Here is a 10866-nt window from a genome sequence, read left to right on the forward strand (position 1 = left end):
GGAAAGATGCAGAGCTTTCACCTGAAAAAGGCATTATACTTACCCTGCGTTGTTCCAGAGGGTAGAACTATGATTAGCGAGAGAAGTTTCAAGGAAGCAGATTTTAGCTCACAATAAGGAATGGTTCTCTCACCACTTGAACTGCCCACAGTAAAATGCCCTGGGCAACTTTTGTTGGGAGTTAGTCAAGCAGAGGATTGGTTTCCATCCATCAGAGACCCTGGAGAGGTGGCCACCACAGTGACATAGTGAGCCTCTTGAGGCCACCAAATCCCCCTGCAGAATCTATAAGCTTTCAAGATCTGACCATTTTCTATTGGACCTCAAGGATAAATCGGGGATGCTTAGGGACCTGCAGTAAACAGTAACAACTATTCTCTAGGATTTATCTTGGTCCCCAGAGTAATTTTAAAATAATGACCCTTCCTCTAAGACAGACGAAATCCAACTTCCCACCATTCTACACCCCGCTGAAAGCTGACACCCATTAGGAGGATGATTCTCCTCCTTTGCTTCCCCCTCTCCCTCCACTGGGTCCACTCTGTGCCCAGAGGACTTTCAAAGGAGCCAAAGATGACCATGAATGGAATTAAAGGATTCTAGTGTTCTGAAGAGAGTTGCTCAACGTTGTGACTCTTGTCTGACGGATCCAAATCTCTGAATCCTTCTATGGCAGGCTGAGGCTTCCCACATCATCCCTGGATTCACAAGGGATGGGCCTACAGTTATGTGGGAACCAGACAAGACATCAACGGCTTAATGAGATTATCTTCCTGTCACTTTGAAAATCCCACCACCCTTTTAATTCCTGCTACAGCTGTCAACAACTGGTGCACATCTGTACAGCACACCCTTCTGATGTTTGGGGCACACATGATCAGTCTCAAAACATCTGTTCTCCATCTACCAGTTTTCCTTTTCCTAGAGCAAAACTGCCTTTGATCGATCACATTGTGGCAGTTTGGGGTTAGGCGGGGAGAAAGCCATTTCCTCTTGAGCCCTGTTAAGCCAAATATAGTGACATGAGATTCTAACCTCTAATATGCTCAGGAAAGGGTAACTTCTGGCACACTGAGAGAAGCATTCTCTGACATTTTCCAGTGGGAACATGGAGGACAGAGGAAACAGAATGATTTACCCATGGTCGCAGGTCCAGATAGTAAACTGGAGTCCAGGGACCTAGCCCTAGTCTCACTCAACACAATCTTATTGCTCCTGGTGATCCTCCAGTACAAGAGAGAAAACCATGGAATTACTAGTAAGTGTCTCAGTGGCTCAGCCTCGCTTCTAAGTAAGTGAAGGTCAAAGCAGGGCATCAGTAACCTGGAGGTTGTACTTTTTGCCAGTACAACTGCTGTGAATGGTTTTACTTCCCATTCTGTTTCCCCTTAATTTGTCCCCTTATTCTTCCCATTTGTCTCATGTCATGGGGTGATTGCCCAGAGACAGGGGAAAACACCCAAGAAGTAGTGGGCAGAGCCTGCCATGGATATCAGCAACCGCACAACCACCATGGTTGAGGGGCACAGGGTGCAAAACACCTTAAAACACATACATGCTTGCATGTCCAAAAGTCCAACAAGGGCAAAGAATAATTTTTATTTGAACACCATCCTCTTCTTCAAGCCTCTGGGTTATCCTCCTCCTTCTGCCCCCACTTCAGGCCTCTATGGCCATGTTCTCCCAATGAAAAAACTGTTGGCTAGTCCCTGGACTGAAGGAGCAAGGCTGGGTGGAAGGAGATGCTAAAAGTGAAGCAAAGGGCAGGAACATAGAGTATCACGGTGTGGTGGGAGGTGAGAGGTGGGGAGTGGGGGGACAGGGCGTTCTCCCATGGATGGGCCCACCTTTGGATCTACGCGGGTCTCCCAGCTCAGGTGATGCTCATGCAGCTCTGCTTCTTCTTCCTCTGACCCCTCTCTCACCACCCCTGCTATTGTTCCCCTCCTTGTCCCTTTATGTTCCTCAGCCCTCTCTCCGCCCATCCCCTCCAGTCTGAGGCAGCCACCTGGGGACCCTGCTGTCCAATAATTAGCCAGAGCAGCTGCTCAATCAAACAAGCTCCAGAGATCTGCAGCTGGGAGAGCTGAGTCCTTCCTGGAGGAGGGGGAAGCCAGGGAGGCCCACGAAGCCTTCTCAGGTGGCCAGCTGACACTTAATTAGGCCCTCTGCTCTGGAGGCCTCACCAGATGGGCAAATGCCTGACGCCTTAGGAGCCAGCACGACGCTGCGGGGACTCCCAGTGTGTGCTTTCCTTTCCAGCTGCCTCTGGGGCTGTGGGGGAGGGCAGTTAAAATAGTAATTGGCGCCCGCCTCCGGTCAAAGGGCCTCGCTTTTCGCTGCCAGGAGGGGTGATGCTCTGCTGTGCACCTCCCCCCCCCCACCCCCCCCACACACTCACCCTCTCAGCAGCTGGGGTCTGCGGTGTTGATGCTGTTGATTGAAAATACTCAGTTTTGGATGCACACCAGAGATGTTGGCACTGGGGACATTTTCCTCCATCTACACAATGCACACCATGAATACACAAAAGGCAGGATTCAACCAGAAAAGAGACATGAAGAAAATGCCCGGGTTTCCTTCCTTCTGTCTCCCCAGCCTGCAAAACTGAGCTGGAAACGGAGTGGCAGAGGGAGGGTGAAGCCGTTAACGATTTAATTTTGACAGATGGCTGGTTCTGGGCAAGAGAGAAGTCAGGAGTCAGCCAGCAGGGGAGGGGAGCACTGCAGAAGGTGCGGGGTTGGTACTTCAGAGCACGGCCCTGAGGGCTCTCCTAGCCACCCCCTCAATATGCCCACATCTGCAAGATGGAGGGCCATCAAAGGCCAGGCAGGGAAGCAGACCTTATGGCTCCCTCCTCCCCTAAAGGGCTGGCCTCCAGGGGAGGCTTACGGTCCCGCCACCCCACCAAGCATCATTGGAAATAATGATAATGCGGGCTACCAACACTGAAGGGGAAATGCAAGAAGCAGAGCTAAGAATGGGCCCCATGACCTCTTCGCCCTTCCTTCGTCCTGACCTCCCCAACACTGTCCTTGCTGACAAAGAACACCTTTGCCTTTTGATGAAGAGGCTGGTATCTGCGGTATTCAAATCCTTATTATAGAAGCGTAAAGGTCGGCGGAACACAAGAACCCTCTCCTGCCTGCCACCGCAGATTTGTGACACCCTAGAAGCGTCCATACGGACTCAGAAGAACAGCGTGTGTCTCATCCGGTGGTTTCCTCTTTTACTGTTGGAAAGCGAACTCGCATCAGAATTGGTTTTGCCTTATCATCACCCGCTAGCCCAGTGGTAATTGTTTTGTAACTATTATATGCAGAGAAGCTTCCCGAATAAAATGTAATAAAGCTGAGGCAACAAGCACACAAATCATGTACTATAATCTTCCTTATTTACCCTTGTTATTAGTGTCCCTTGTTTGTGGGACCGATTTGTGCACGGGGCAGGCTGTGTATGATTACATTTTTGGCCAGCAGAGGACCAGGCTGGCGGCAGGGCATCTTTGAGCAATCTCAGCTCTCTGTGGTTTCTGGAGTATAACATATTTTCTGCAGGTTTTGGCTGATACGGTGGACATTAATTGTTAATTCTCCTCCGAAAGCCATCTGCTAAAACGCAGACTGCCTGGAAACCTGGGGAAACAGCGCCATCTAGTAGCCCTTGCTCTAAGTGCGTCTACGCTGGGCTTACTGTATTGTTGCCTGGGACCGGGGGTGGGAAAGGCCCACCGTTCTTTTGAGGTTGACCAAGTTGGAAACATGCTCTCCATAAATTCCCCTCAGTCATCAATGAGCACAAGCGCTTTGCAACAACGTGGAGTCCATTTTTCTTCAGAAAGGTAGCTCAGCTTAATGTTCTGGATGAATAAATAAGGTTTCCTACAATAGCATTAGCATAGAGCACTTTATCCATAAGATGCTTTGTAGCTACACATTCAGAAGTTGAGAAAACAGAGGCCATGGAGGAAAGGTACCCATTCAAGGTCACACAGCTAGCTCATGACTATGTCAGGCTCAGAAACCAGGACCAATCCCACTGTTCACAGAATGGGAGCAACCCTTTTTCAAAGGCTAGGTGGAGAAGCAGGTAGAGATAAGACCAAGAAGTGAGAGCATCCTTCAGCAAGCAAAAGTCTGGGTTTCTTTCTGAATTGATAGAAGGATAACAGGCATATGGCAGGGTCTATATTAAACACAAGGACAGATTCTGGCCTGTGTCTCAGACACAGACACATATGGTGGACAGATCTTTGAGCAGCCCTGAAAAATATCATGGAAATGCCGAGAGCAAATATTTGGGCTCTTCTTCAACCCACCCTCTCTGCAGGCTGGTTAGTCAAATTTCTTCCTTAAAGGAGAAATACTGCAGATTTTAATTTTAGAAGCAGGAGTTTGAGCGGGGGGCGTGGGGGGGTTCTCCTCAAAGGCCCTTTGCAGCTTTGAATTCAAATGTGCCAGACTCTCTCTCTCAATGAGGACAATTGTGGGGACTGGGCCCGTCAGAGCTGGAGGGGTCTCAGCCATGAGCGCATCTGGTGGGGCTCACCCTGATGCATGTTTGAGTCCCGGGGACATGCCAAAGACAGTAGAGTTAGATCCCCACCCCTGCCGAGCTAATCACGATCTCCAGTCTGGCACCCGGACATTAGCACTAACGTTCCCTGAGTGACTGCAATATGCAGCCAAAGCTGAGAATCACTGACTTCCTGCCCAACCTTTCCTCTTAAAGATGAGAAAACCGAGACTCAGAAGGCAAAGTGACTTCCCAGACACCCAGGGAGGTAATGACAGAACTGGGACCAGTTTTCTCCTCCCTGCCCTTCCCTGCCTGCTACTGTCTGCTACATCAAGTTCGCTATGCAGCATGCCAGGCCTCACTAGCCACCAGCCAGGTAGCCAGAATGGTCACCCCCTGCAACACGACCTTCAGAGAGAGCTATCCCGTGTGTGCATACACACACTCACACAAACGCATTTCCCCTCCGGCCTTGGTGAGTATAGTGCCCCCTAGGTGCCCTCTAGACCTTCTGGGGGGACACAGTTAGGAGGTGGGTGAGTCTCCTCACAGGATAAATCTGCTCTAGCGTTTCCATCTCCCAAAGCCTTTGGATGCCCATCCCACTTGTCATAAGCCTCTGGCCAAGGACCTTACTGTCTTCAGGACAAAGAACAATCCCCGTGATTTCAACATCAAAAGTTTACACTCAAACTACATCTCCCAGGCTATTTCTCAAATTTAAAACAACTCAAAAAATCATGCCAGGAAGCCACAGGTTTTGTAGAAACCACTGACCATGAGCCATGAAATGAATAATTGCACCAAGACCAATGTTGAGAAGCGAAGACTGATTCAGGCAATCGCAGCATGCATTCTCTAGAATGCGTCTGTTGGGACCAAGCATAGCTCCTCGGGGTATAAGCTTGAATATTCCATTTCCCAGGTCCACCCTCCTCCTGCAACCAGGGGCGCCAAAAGAAGGAGCAGTGGAGAACCTAGAACTGGAGCCACGCTGGCTCCAGGGCCCACACCCTTTGCCCCAGGATTGGCATTGCTGAGCAAAGCAGAGGCTTTAGACAGCGATGGGTGTTAGCCACCTGTACAAGGGTTGGCATCGGTCTCCCCACTATACCCAGGACCTGCAAGCCCTTTTCTATTTTATTTTGATGTTTTGGCCAAAATAACACAGGCTGTCAATGAATTCAATTCAGGAATCCTTTTACACTGTGAGCATATCATGTGACTCCTCCGTAACACCCTGGATTGGCTTCATGTTTCACTCAAAACAGTGCACAAGGGTCCTTCCATGGGCACAAGCCCTAAGTGACAGTCACCCCCTTTCCTGTCTGGCTCATCCCTACTGCTCCCCCTTGCTCACGGGGGTCCAGACACTTTGGTTTTCTGGCTCCTCTTCAGACATGCTAGAAATCTCTGCTCAGCCTGTCCCTGTACCGGCTGGGCCCCTGACCTCCTTTAATCTTTGCCCAAAAGTAACCTGGGAGCTACCCTGATGACCTCATTCTATATGGCACCCCCTTCCCCTTTCTCTGCCTTTTTCCATAGTACGTGTCACCTTGTAACACACTGTATGCTTCGTTTATTCTGATAGTGTCTGTCTCCCCCACTAGAATGAAAGCACAATGAGGGCAAATATGTTGCTTTAGTTACTGCTGATTCCCCAACCCCTAGAAAAATGCTTGGCATGTGGCAGGTAATCAATAAATACTTTGTGAGCGAATGAATGAGATGGCGATGTGCTTGGCTCTGTGGCTGAGCCAATCACAGCTTAATAAGTGGGATCCATGAAAGACCTAGATGGGGCCAGTTTGCCTGCTTTTCTTCTCTACAAAGTGGGACGGTCTCACAGTGATCAGTTCAATTAGTTAGAAATTGCCCGAGCCTGATCAGGCACACAGGCCCAGCACAGATCATTTATTATCTTTTTTCATTTCTTTTTGTATTGAATTTACTGGGGTGACACTGGTTAACAAAATTATTCAGGTTTCAAATGAACTAACAAACAAAATAGGGCAATTAACATTTCTACAGCCTTTCTTTTAAAAATTCTTTTAAAATACACATGGATGGTTCAAGCACAATGTTTTCACGTTAAGTAAGCTGCCATATGTCTGTAGTTTAAAAAATGAATCTTGTCTCACTGATAACGGCTTTCATCATTTTGCTTGAAGAAAGCAGCAAGAGAAAAACAGTCAGTTACCTACAAGGGAGTACTCATATGACTATCAGCTGATTTCTCAACAGAAACTATGCAGGCCAGAAGGGAATGGCAAGAAATATTCAAAGGGATGAATAGCAAGAAACTACAACCAGCAAACTACTTTACCCAGTAAAGCTATCATTCAGAATTGAAGGTCAGATAAAGAGCTTCACAGATAAAAAAAAAAGCTAAAAGAGTTCATCACCACCAAACCAGTATTATATGAAATGCTGAAAGGTATTCTTTAAGAAGAGGAAGAAGAAGAAAAAGGTAAAGATACAAATTATGAACAACAAATACATAGCCATCAGCAAGTGAATCTAAAAGTCAAGTGAATAAAAAATCTGATGAACAGAATGAACTGGTGATTATAATAGAATCAGGGGCATAGAAAGGGAGTGGACTCACTGTTCTTGGGGCAGGGAGGGGTGTGGGGGATGCGGGAAGAGACTGGACAAAAGTCATGCACCTATGGATGAGGACAGTGGGGGGGAGGGTGGAAAGACAAAAAAGAGAGAAAGAAACAGATTCCACGTAAAAAGGAAATCATGGCGGTGACTCTTCACACCAGATTAATGACTTTACCAAACCCCTGTGTTTCCCTCCCCAGATGTGCTTGCGGGGACTCTGGTGACACCTGAGGACAGCCCAGCATCAGTTCATTGCAAGAGGAGGCCACACCTGTCAGGCCCATCTGAGGATCATTCCTTTGGGTGGAATAAAAGCTTCAGCCAATGAACTGCTTAGTTATTACAGCTCTTTCTGAATCCAGACAGCTATCTTACTATATCTGGAAACTGATTACCAAGTAGATACATTCGTCATTTGGGGAGTTCCTGGTATAAAATTCATTCTTTTATTTGCTGAAGGTGGACCTGGAGCCTCATAGGTATGTTAAGCATAGCAGGTAAAACGCTCAGAGACACTATAGAGGATAGTGGGGGTAGATATTTAATCATTTGGGGGAAGGGGCTCCAGGAAAACCTCACAGATAATGTCCTTGGACAAGCGCTGGATGAAGTGTGGAGGGAGCAGGTGTTGGAGGGAGGGCGTACTCCAGGGAGAGCTCATGCGAAGGCCCCGGGAGGAAATGAGCTGGACATGTCAGGACACAGAAGACTCCTCTGGCTCCTCTCCTGTCTCCCCTTGGCTAACACCCCAAGCCTCCTCCTGGCCCAGCAGCCAGCCGCCCCTTCCCTGGCACGCTGGCGGCCTTCACAGCGCCCAGTATGAATTAGCCATCTCAGCGTAACCCCGCCCCCAAGCTTTTAGTGCCAGTGGCTGGAAGACTAGTTCTCCGGGGTAAACAAAGCCCCTTTGTCCACCACAGACAGGAAGTTGCAGATTCCTGGCCTTTCCACACAGCGTTTCCATTGCTGACAAACTACACAATCAAGTAGAGGTGTTGGCAAGCCTCCGCTTGTCTGGGGCAGACCCCCTCCTCGCCCACCCCACACGCCCACAAAGGAGCTCAGAGTGTGACGGGGGAGGAAGAGCTGGGCCACAGGACGAACATGCTGGTGGCGTGCTCATCCTCCCCTTTCTCACAGGCCTGACACACGTCACCATCAATGAGTGAGCAGGACTCCCCACCCCATACTCACCCTGCAGGGAGGAAGGGAGTCAGCAGCGAGGAGGCAGAGGGGAATCACCACACACCCCAGGCCAGGCTAAGACTACAGATGAGGGACACACAGCCCAGGCCAGACCCCACTCCTGCAGGGTCACCCACCCTGGAGCAGGTCGCCTCACCCTGCAGGGAAATCACAATCGCTGACAAAAGGAAAATGGGACCACCCAGTTACTTTAAGGTCAATCTTTATTTGTAGCATAAAAAATAAAAAAAATAATAATAACCAAGAAAAAAGTGAAACATTACAAAATCTTGAAGAATTAAAGAAAGAAAGGGGGATATTTGGGGCAACAAGTGTGCTAAAGGTGATATTGGGGATCAAAATATAAATAAAAGCATATTCATCAATTACTATATCCCCAAAGCCACTATTTAATATGGTCAGAGTTACTACTCAGAACCACCTTCAGGGAAAGGGTGGACATGTCAACAGAGTCATCAGGCAAACAGTAGTAACAGTTTTATTAGGTAGTGTAGACACTTCTGTATTTTAAGGTGCATTACCTGAGAGCTTTGTGAAATCTGGGTGATAATTTCTCACTTAACATAAAATCAGCCTACCATCTAGGACAGTAGATGCAGCTTATCCCTATTGTATGGAGGTCCACAAACATATTAGTATCACCTAAAGATAAAAAGATCAATACTCACTACATGATTTCAATACTTACTCTATAGCTAAAGTCAGTAAGATAGTATGTTATGGCATAAGAGTAAGAAGATCAATGGAAATGAATTGAAAGTCCTGGTAGATCTATACATGTAGGCTGGTTGATTTTCAATAGATGATGCAAAGTATTGAACAGAGGCAGGAAAGGGTGTTGTTGTGGAGTGTGTGTGTGTGTGTGTGTGTGTGTGTGTGTGTGTTTTCAACAAATGGGGCTGGAACCACTAGATAACATTATATATAACTATTAATTTAGGCACAAACATGAAAGAAAAGACAATAAATTTATCAATAACTCCAAACTGGAAACAAGCAAATGTTCAACAGAGAAATGAAAAAAGTAAATGATGGCCTATTAATAAAATAAAAAATTAACTACTGGTACAGTCAATAATTTGCATGAATATAAAAAACATAATGCTAAGTGAAGAGTATGTGCATTGCATTAAGCTATTTTTGAGATGTTCAAAGACAAGCGCACCTAACCTGAGGTGATGTAATTATGAACAGTTGGTTCCCTCTGGGAATGGGAAACAGGCTACTGACTAGGAAAAGCACAAGGAAACTGCAAGAGGTGATGGAAATGTCCTATGTCTTCATTGTGGTTAAACTTACATGAAAGTGTTCAGGTATCAAAACTCATTGAATTGTACACTTGGTACCTGTGAGTTTTTACTTATAAATTATACCTCAATGAAAATAATATATAAATGATTGGATACATGAACCGTAGGTGCATTTTTCTTTTGTCTATATTTTAGGATTTTCAAAATGGCAATGTGTCTTTTAATTATGGGCTCAAGAAATTTCCAACCATCTGGCATTGGATTTTTAAAAAATAATAACAATACTTATTTATTTTATAACTATTTTATGATGTATAAAATATATGCAGAGATCTTAAGTCTATAGCTTGATCATTTGTTCTAAAAGAAATACCCCCATAAAACTACCTCTGAGACTGAGATATCAAACATCACCAGCACCATGGACGCTTCCCACTGCCCTCTCATTTCTATACAGTATCCCATTGTATGTATGAACATACCACAATTGATTGATTCTGTTATTAAAGGGGATTGAACTGCTACCAAGTTCCTAGTTATTATAAATAAAAGCTGCCAAGAACAACCTCAGACATTTTTCATGCACATTTACGTTTATTTATGGATCATAAGCTCAGCTTTCTTAGATACTGACACTTTCCCAAAATGGCTGTGTCACTTTGCATTCCCACCAACTGATACAGGAATTTCCGTGGCTCTACAGCCTTGCCCAAACTTGGCACTGGCATAGTTGTTCTTGTTTTTATGGTTGGTTGTTTTTTGTAGGGTTTTTTTTTTTTTTGTATGTGTAGGGGTGGGGATGTTTTTTATATTCTGTTGGTATCTCATTATGATTTTAACCTGAAGTTACATTTTAACTTAAATTTGGACCATTCATTATGGCTTTAAATGTTTTCAAAAAGATTACATATGAAGTAATCTTTATGTCAGAGAGCAAAGAAACAGAGTAGCAGGAAATGTGATGTCATAATTCAATGTTTTCTTATAAAAGAACGACCCAATAACTATGTATTGTAAATGACCTATGAAAGAGTTGATAAAATTGAATTTGTCATGAAAACATGGGAGGGAGGGAGAGGTGATATTAGGAAAAGATTTCTTGTCACAGATAATGCAGTTAAAAGCTGTAGAATTTGCCCGGCTGGCTTGGCTCAGTGGTTGAGTGTCAAACTATGAACCAGAAAGTCACAGTTTGTTTCCCAGTCAGGGCATACGCCTAGGCTGTGGCTTGATCTGCAAAGGGGGGTGTGCAGGAGGCAGCCAATCAATGATTCTCTCTCAT

General features: G+C 46.0%; 1 pseudogene; it reads right to left on the bottom strand.

The window, feature by feature from the left end:
- LOC102761314 overlaps positions 1–2502 on the bottom strand; it is a 5918-nt pseudogene extending 3416 nt beyond the window's left edge.
- Positions 2503–10866: the final 8364 nt, after the last annotated feature.

Source organism: Myotis davidii, unplaced genomic scaffold, assembly GCF_000327345.1.
Source record: "Myotis davidii unplaced genomic scaffold, ASM32734v1 scaffold378, whole genome shotgun sequence".
NCBI classification, from domain to species: Eukaryota; Metazoa; Chordata; class Mammalia; order Chiroptera; family Vespertilionidae; genus Myotis; species Myotis davidii.